General features: G+C 47.3%; 1 long non-coding RNA gene across 1 annotated transcript; it reads right to left on the bottom strand.

Moving 5' to 3' along the window:
- Positions 1 to 222: 222 nt before the first annotated feature.
- On the bottom strand, positions 223 to 8,634 carry LOC138950304 (uncharacterized). Its single transcript, XR_011450598.1, has 2 exons — positions 5,234 to 8,634; positions 223 to 5,144 (listed from the first exon to the last, which is right to left on the bottom strand). It is a non-coding gene; the product is annotated as an uncharacterized lncRNA (long non-coding RNA).
- Between the last annotated feature and the right edge of the window lie 705 nt (positions 8,635 to 9,339).

Raw genomic sequence — 9,339 nt, 5'->3', positions numbered from 1 at the left:
GCAAATAATGATGAGACAGACAGACAAATAATGATGACAGACATACAAACGAGACAAATAACAACAAATCACTTGGCTCAGTGAACTTGTAATTCCACCCCTGCTATGCGGATGGCCCGAGTGGCCAGGAGTCACAATTTTACCTGCATGTTCTAACTTACTCCCGTCAAAATGCTTATCATGGCACCACAAACACAAACACAAACAAAAGCAGAATTGTAGGCGTGTGTGTACATCTAAGTTTTATTTCAAAAGTTTTGAGCACTGTCAACATTGAAAAAAAAAAAAAAAAAAAAAAATCCTCATTCGTACAGCATTGTGAAAATGACGGGCAGCCAGTCGGCACACCATTAGAACGACTGGCACAGTAAACTAGAAAGCATTCCATCCTCTTCACGTAGTGATAATACAACACACCATCCACTGAGCGCACACACACACTGACACACACACACACGCTGGCACACACACTAGCATACACAGAGGCACACACACACACACTATGATGCGAATAAAAAGGGCCGAGATGTGTGGAGGACAGAACACAACGCACAAGACAGAGAGAGGGAACAACACCGTGTGTGCTATTGCAGCTTGCTTCTTCTACAGCCAGTCACATGGACAACTCATACAGTGCACTCTTGTTACCTCCCCTACCCTTAGTCTCAGACAAGATATCCCTTACCCTTAGTCTCAGACAAGATATCCCTTACCCTTAGTCTCAGACAAGATATCCCTTACCCTAAGCCTCTGACAAGATATCCTTACCCTAAGTCTCTGACAAGATACTCAAGATGTTTCACACCTCACATGCAACAGCTAGAAAACTTACAAATTGCACACTTTTTTTTAATTTGATACCATCCCTACCCTTAGATACTCAAGATGTTTCACACCTCACATGCAAAAGATAAAAAAAAAAACTAACAAAGTGCACACTTTTTTACACATTTAAAAAAAATGTTATACCCCCCTAGTCTGTGACAAGATACTCAAGTTGTCTTACACCTGACCAAACATGCAAGACATATAAACCCCTGATATTTACAATCCCTAGCCAATATCTGTGATCACATACCAAGGCTGTCTATGTCCAACGGGAAGAGAAGTTCTTGAGAAGAAAACTTGTATCTGTATTTGTTTGAAGTGAGCGGAAAAAAAACCCGCTTAAGTTAAACTTACGAGGTTTTCGTGCCACACTAGGACGGAAACTATGTCATAATATGAAATATACGGGGTTTCCGCTATTGTATTTTTAGCTTGCATGAAAAAAAACTTGTACAAACCAATTCTGGATGATTCCTTTGGATAAAAAGCTTTATCCTTAACAACTGACATTAAAACATATTCAGAATTGTACTGTACTGTTTCAAAGAAAAGATAAACCCATGAATTGAAGTTATATTTGAAGCGGTGATTTTTCAAAAGTTTTTTTCATTTTTCTCAAAACAGCAAAATATGAGATACAAAGTTTGTGAATTACAGCGACGGTATGTCTATGTCCACTTGACTGTTCATATGTCTATGTCCACTGAACTGTTCATATGTCTATGTCCACTGAACTGTTCATATGTCTATCCACTGGCCAGCTAACTTAATGCCCTCGAGCCTCCACACAAAAAGCACTAGAGGTTGAATAAACCCAGACGGTCTGCCGGGACAGAGAGCAACTGACCAAACAGACTGTTCCACCTGACAACAATGAGAAAGCCTGATTCACTGACCACCACTGGCTGCCTAGCTCAAAGCCTGATTCACTGACCACCACTGGCTGCCTAGCTCAAAGCCTGATTCACTGACCACCACTGGCTGCCTAGCTCAAAGCCTGATTCACTGACCACCACTGGCTGCCTAGCTCAAAGCCGGATTCACTGACCACCACTGGCTGCCTAGCTCAAAGCCTGATTCACTGACCACCACTGGCTGCCTAGCTCAAAGCCTGATTCACTGACCACCACTGGCTGCCTAGCTCAAAGCCGGATTCACTGACCACCACTGGCTGCCTAGCTCAAAGCCTGATTCACTGACCACCACTGGCTGCCTAGCTCAAAGCCTGATTCACTGACCACCACTGGCTGCCTAGCTCAAAGCCTGATTCACTGACCACCACTGGCTGCCTAGCTCAAAGCTTGATTCACTGACCACCACTGGCTGCCTAGCTCAAAGCCTGATTCACTGACCACCACTGGCTGCCTAGCTCAAAGCCCGATTCACTGACCACCACTGGCTGCCTAGCTCAGGTGCAAAACCCATACGAAAAGTGCCTCAACACAAACACACGAAAATGCAAGCAAATCTGTCAATGGTCTTAACCAAACATAATATCAACAAAACAAGAAATGGGACTAGCATTGTGCTCGGCAAGGGGACAAAAATGCAATTTCTGGACAAAGTTTCAAAAACAAAACAAAGGAAGTGATCATTTTGAAGTTGCGTTGCTATTTCACAATTTCTCTCATGATTAAATTCAACTCTCTCTGAACAAAAATTGAGAAAGTGCTGTTTTCACTTTGCATACCTGATTGGGTCTCTTAATATCCCCCCCCCCCCCCCCCCCCAAAAAAAAAAAAAAAAAAAACTTGCCCACAATAATGAGAGAAAAAAGAACAACAACCAAACTTGGTACTTTCAATGCCATGATGAACAACTGAAGCTGAAATTCCCCGCACAGAACCCCCAGTTACTGGCTATGTGACAACCCTCCCACCGCAGATGTAGGGTCAGCTGGCTTCAAGCTGACGGCATGACAACCAGCCAGCCACCCTGACACACACAGGTCCAGCCCATCTCTCACCCCCCACCACCACACAACCCAGCCTCGCTCACACACACACACACACACACACACACACTTCATCAACTTGAGTGGCTGGATGCAAAACACGACACACACACAAAAAGAAAACCACAGACAGATTGAAGAGTTGCAGAAGAAGAGGCTGAACCTTGTTTTTGTGTCGGTACAGACGACAGTTGTTTGAAGAACAAGAGAAAGCAGCTAGGCTCATCGTTCACTTTCATCCCACCGGCAGGAGAGTTACAATGACTTGGGCAGCCCACCCAGACACGGACATGTCAGCCCTCACACACTGACCAGGACAAACAGCTGAGAGAGGGGACAGCTGGGGCCAGTTGCACAGCCACACGCACACTCTAGTGCCGCTCACAGGGCAGCCGGGGCCAGTTGCACAGCCACACTCACACTCTAGTGCCGCTCACAGGGCAGCCGGGGCCAGTTGCACAGCCACACTCACACTCTAGTGCCGCTCACAGGGCAGCCGGGGCCAGTTGCACAGCCACACTCACACTCTAGTGCCGCTCACAGGGCAGCCGGGGCCAGTTGCACAGCCACACTCACACTCTAGTGCCGCTCACAGGGCAGCCGGGGCCAGTTGCACAGCCACACTCACACTCTAGTGCCGCTCACAGGGCAGCCGGGGCCAGTTGCACAGCCACACTCACACTCTAGTGCCGCTCACAGGGCAGCCGGGGCCAGTTGCACAGCCACACTCACACTCTAGTGCCGCTCACAGGGCTAACACCCAAAAAAGGGAAAAACCTGAAAGGCCAACCAGGGTCCACAGCGGCAGGGCCAAGGGTCCGAGGCTTTTTTGTAATCTTGTAGAGGCATAAAACAGCCTCTCCTGATATCAACATGTGTGTTCATAAATGACAAAATAATACACATTTTGCCTCCTTCAACCATCCAGAGTAAAAAAATTTTTTAAAAGTTTTTACTTTTACAAACCAAATTTTCCGGTTTTAAGTTTTTAAAAACCAGATTTTCGGCGAGAACCGGAAGAGTGTTAGCCCTGCGCTCACAAAAACAAGGACCATCAAACAGAAACATGTCCGAAGGGTGGGAGGAGGGGGAGGAGGAGGAAGAGGAGGAAGGAAGAGAGCACAGACAAGACAGAAGACACAGTGCTACACACAGTCGGTGTCAAGCTCACTCACACACGACGGGACAACCATCGCCCTCTCACACAATGCAAGGCTTACACACATCTCTTTCTCTTTTCTTCTGGAAATAAATAGTCACAGAGCAAGTCGAGTAAAGCTACAGACACAGGTACGTACACTAACTCCATAAAATTTTTAAAAAAACTCCAATCTTGTTCCGTCTGATTAGTAATCAAAGTGTATATCACTCCATTGTCTTTATAACTTACACATGATAATAATCCACCCACCACCCCCCCCCAACAACGCAGGAGGGAAAGTCGTCAATTTAAACAAAACACACAACGGTACAGAACTCAACAACTCAGTGTCACCCAACAAATTCAGGGCCACAGGAACAAAACAACACACAAAAATAAACAAAAAACAAAAAGGTGGGGGGGAGGGGGGGGGGGAGCGGCCCTCTTCTTCTTCACCGACCTCAAGAGAACAAGAGAATCAGTGTTAGTTGATCGCAGCTGAACATGATCTAATCCATTCCCCAAATCAGTGTTAGTTGATCACAGCTGAACATGATCTAATCCATTCCCCAAATCAGTGTTAGTTGATCACAGCTGAACATGATCTAATCCATTCCCCAAATCAGTGTTAGTTGATCACAGCTGAACATGATCTAATCCATTCCCCAAATCAGTGTTAGTTGATCACAGCTGAACATGATCTAATCCATTCCCCAAATCAGTGTTAGTTGATCGCAGCTGAACATGATCTAATCCATTCCCCAAATCAGTGTTAGTTGATCACAGCTGAACATGATCTAATCCATTCCCCAAATCAGTCAATGCTTAATTTACAATTTATTTAGCTGCACCTACATACACACACAGATGCCTATCAGCTGTTTTGACATAGTCATAGACCTAACTCTACACATGCCTTGCTTGTCTCCCCTGACAGGTGCTAGCACTCACTACAGTTGGCCTGGGTCTATGACTTGGGAGTGGGGTCTATACCATGGAGTGGGGTCTATACCTTGGAGTGGGGTCTATACCTTGGCCTGGGTCTATGACTTGGGAGTGGGGTCTATACCTTGGAGTGGGGTCTATACCTTGGCCTATGACTTGGGAGCGGGGTCTATACCTTGGAGTGGGGTCTATACCTTGGCCTGGGTCTATGACTTGGGAGTGGGGTCTATACCTTGGCCTGGGTCTATGACTTGGGAGTGGGGTCTATACCTTGGCCTGGGTCTATGACTTGGGAGTGGGGTCTATACCATGGCCTGGGTCTATGACTTGGGAGTGGGGTCTATACCTTGGAGTGGGGTCTATACCTTGGCCTATGACTTGGGAGCGGGGTCTATACCTTGGAGTGGGGTCTATACCTTGGCCTGGGTCTATGACTTGGGAGTGGGGTCTATACCATGGAGTGGGGTCTATACCTTGGCCTGGGTCTATGACTTGGGAGTGGGGTCTATACATTGGCCTGGGTCTATGACTTCGGAGTGGAGTCTATACCTTGGAGTGGGGTCTATACCTTGGAGTGGGGTCTATACCTTGGAGTGGGGTCTCACACTGCTGAGAGGGAGGGAGGGAGGGAGGGAGGGAGAGAGAGAGGGAGAGAGGGAGGGAGGGAGAGACAGAGAGAGGGAGAGAGGGAGGGAGGGAGCAGGAGAGACTTTGCACATTGCACTGTTGGGGATGACTAATATAATCACCTTGATTATCTGCAATTGCTCAAACACAAGGTCACACAAATCACATGACGTGCAACCAGCGCCAACACAACCAGGCAACACAGGACTCAACCACTCCAACCAACACAACCCCCTTCACTTCCTTTCATTTGGTGTTTAACGTCGTTTTCAACCACGAAGGTTATATCGCGACGGGGAAAGGGGGGAGATGGGATAGAGCCACTTGTCAATTGTTTCTTGTTCACAAAAGCGCTAATCAAAAAATTGCTCCAATATATTACCTTACTGGGAGAATGCAAGTTTCCAGTACAAAGGACTTAACATTTCTTACATACTGCTTGACTAAAATCTTTACAAAAATTGACTACATTCTATACAAGAAACACTTAAGGGTAAAAAGAGAAACAGAATCCGTTAGTCGCCTCTTACGACATGCTGGGGAGCATCGGGTAAATTCTTCCCCCTAACCCGCGGGCTTCACATACCACCCCTAAACACCGAAGACAACAAAATCATGGACAAACGTTGCAAGCAAACCAGGCAGCCATACAGTCGCACAACCCAAAAAGTCTATTTGCACTTAAGTCGCCTCTCTCTTACTATCACTATCACACACAAATGAGCGTTTAAAAGCAAGCTTCCTCTCTCTCTCACACACACACACACACACAGACAGGCAGACAGACAGACAGACAGACAGACAGACAGACAGACAGACAGGCCTACCATAGTGTGCAGAAAGAAGCGCCGTGGTAGAAGGGGACCCGAGTGATGGTACCGGCTAGACGCTGCCCACAACCCCCCCCCCTTGTGCACCAAGAAGCAATCAACAACAACAACAACAAACAAAGAGAATGGGGATGGGACACAAAGCGCTGTAGCACAAGTTATTGTCATAACATTCCTACTGTTTTCACTTTGCTCTGTGTTTGTACACACAAGTCAATGTCAACACACACCTCTCACACTGAACGCTTGGAGCCACAACACCCAACTACTCTCAACTGCACACCTCTTTCACACACAAAAAAAGGGGGAGAGAGTAAGGCATGAGAAAGACAGAGGGGGGATGGGATTCAGAGAGATGGGGGGAGGAAGAGGGTGACCGACGCATGAGATACAGAGACAGAGAGCCAGGCAAAGGGACACAACCCATTGTCACAGGGGCACGTAGTAGTCTCCCTTTTACTGTCTTGGGCTACCTTGCTGACAAGCCACTCTTGGCTCAGAGGAGGGGTGTTGTGAAGGGGGGAGAGAGTAGGAAAGGGGGGGGGGGGGGGGGAGAGACAAGAAAAGCAAAATGAGAGATAGAAAAAAAAAACCAGAATGTAACAACTGAATGGAGAAGCCTGTCACACCATATAGAGCGGACACATGGTGTGGTGTGTACACATCACACCATCGTGTGGACACATTGACATCAAAAACAAAACCCAGCATTCACAGTCCAGCCAACAACTTGAAAAGAGAATCCATTTAGAAAAAAAAAAAAAATCCATATGAATATATTTGCAGATCATTTGACAATCATAGTAAATATTCAACAACACGCATTCGCAACATACTTGGGACATAGCAAAAAATTGTCTAAGAATGACATGATGATAATCATACAAGTGTCGTACACTGAATATTACATAGACATACATTATCAATTCCAAGTTGATAGTTGAAAACATGACGTCAGTAATCAGGCTCACAGTATCAACACACAGTATCAAAAGCCGAGAACAACAAGTCAAAGTGAACAAGATGGCCACACACTGTACCACGACCAACACAAAATCAAAATACAACCGCGCGGATCAAAATGCATTCTAGCCACGGTGTGAAGACACCGTAGACTGCAGTAGTAGTGGGAGGAGCACAGTCAGTGGACAACATACAGGCAATGTTGGGGGGGCAGGGGGATACAAGGGGGGGGAGGGGGGGGGGGGAACGTGGCTCGGCGGCTTGCAACGCTTGTGTGAAGGGAATGCAGGCCGCGCTGGGCTGTCAGGTTGGAACCCCGTGTCCAGGACAGGGCCACAACCAAAGTGATCAAAAAACAACACAAAAACATATTGTGCTTCCCTCCCCCCTCCCCCCCCCCTTTGTAAGGGGGATCTAAAACATAAGACAACAGAAAAGTGAACACAACCACAGGCCTATGCTGGAAGGTGGATTGAGAACAGGTTTCCAGTTATAAAACAAAAGTAGTCTGACACAAGAAAAACAAAAGCAAAATTTGTTTTACAAATTAAAATCCAAATAATGAATAGAAGATCAGTATGGGTTAGAAGGAGAGATGGTTTGTTACAACTTTGCTCTCTCTGCTTTGGTGTCCACAGGAGGGGGGAGGGGGGGAGGGGAGCTGGTCTTGATCCAAACCAGCCACAAAGACCAGGGATGAAGTCTCAATAAATAAGGCAGAGGGGGCAGAGTGACACAGACACAAGTTTCAACACTGTGTTTAACCCACACTCAAAACACAAAGCACACAGACAGGAAGAGAGAGGCGGCCTCCAGCTCTCGCCTCCAGAGAGTGTGTGCAACTATACCAGGTCCCTTCCAGGGGGCTGTATCGGGAGTAAGGCCCAGACACAAAACACAAAGCACACAGACAGGAAAAGAGAGGCGGCCTCCAGCTCTCGCCTCCAGAGAGTGTGTGTAACTATGCCAGATCCCTTCCAGGGGGCTGTATCGGGAGTAAGGCCCAGACACATGTCTAGGACTGGGGCGAGAGAGAGTGTGTCACAATACCAGGTCCCTTCCAGGGGGCTGTGGAGGGGGGGGGGGGGGGGCAGGCTCAAGTCTACGACCGGGGGAGTGCGGGCGGGGGGCGGCAGAAAGTAAGGTGGTATAATATATAATTATATGTATATAGATGACGCGGTGCGGCCACCAGGTTACAGTGATGCACAAGGTTGATGGCGGCGGCCAGTATGTACACGTGTCAAGCTTGTCATCGCCAGTCCACACATTCACAATCACATGTTGATCCAAAGTTCAAGTCAAGTCATAAAGCACAGGCCACTGCTCCGCTGACAACCATACGGGGGGGGGGGGGGGGGGGGGGGGGGGGGGGGGGGGGAGAGAGGGGGAGAGAGGGGGGAAGCAGAGAGGGGGAGAGAGAGAGAAGAGAAGCAGACCTACAAACACACCGTTAAAAACACTGAGATGAGGACAGTGATGTCTAAAGCACATTGCCCTGGCCTTCACCCAGCCACCAATTTCACACTTTTCTTTCTTTATTTGGTGTTTAACGTCGTTTTCAACCACGAAGGTTATATCGCGACGGGGAAAGGGGGGAAGTATGGGATAGAGCCACTTGTTAATTGTTTCTTGTTCACAAAACCACTAATCAAAAAATTGCTCCAGGGGCTTGCAACGTAGTACAAAATATTACCTTACTGGGAGAATGCAAGTTTCCAGTACAAAGGACTTAACATTTCTTACATACTGCTTGACTAAAATCTTTACAAACATTGACTATATTCTATACAAGAAACACTTAACAAGGGTAAAAGGAGAAACAGAATCTGTTAGTCGCCTCTTACGACATGCTGGGGAGCATCGGGTAAATTCTTCCCCCTAACCCGCGGGGGGGACCAATTTCACACGTCTGTCATGATTCCCTCCCACTCTACACCTCACACAGCTACACGCTGCCGGCAACAACAGCCGATAACACATCCAACAGCCTATAACACCGTCAACACCTTCAAACAGCTTCAACAGTGTCAAACGCCTTGAACGGCCTC

This window comes from Littorina saxatilis, linkage group LG16, assembly GCF_037325665.1.
Source record: "Littorina saxatilis isolate snail1 linkage group LG16, US_GU_Lsax_2.0, whole genome shotgun sequence".
In the NCBI taxonomy this organism is placed as follows: domain Eukaryota; kingdom Metazoa; phylum Mollusca; class Gastropoda; order Littorinimorpha; family Littorinidae; genus Littorina; species Littorina saxatilis.
The sequence above is the reverse complement of the archived record's forward strand: the minus strand, read 5'-3'. Positions and strand labels throughout refer to the sequence as shown.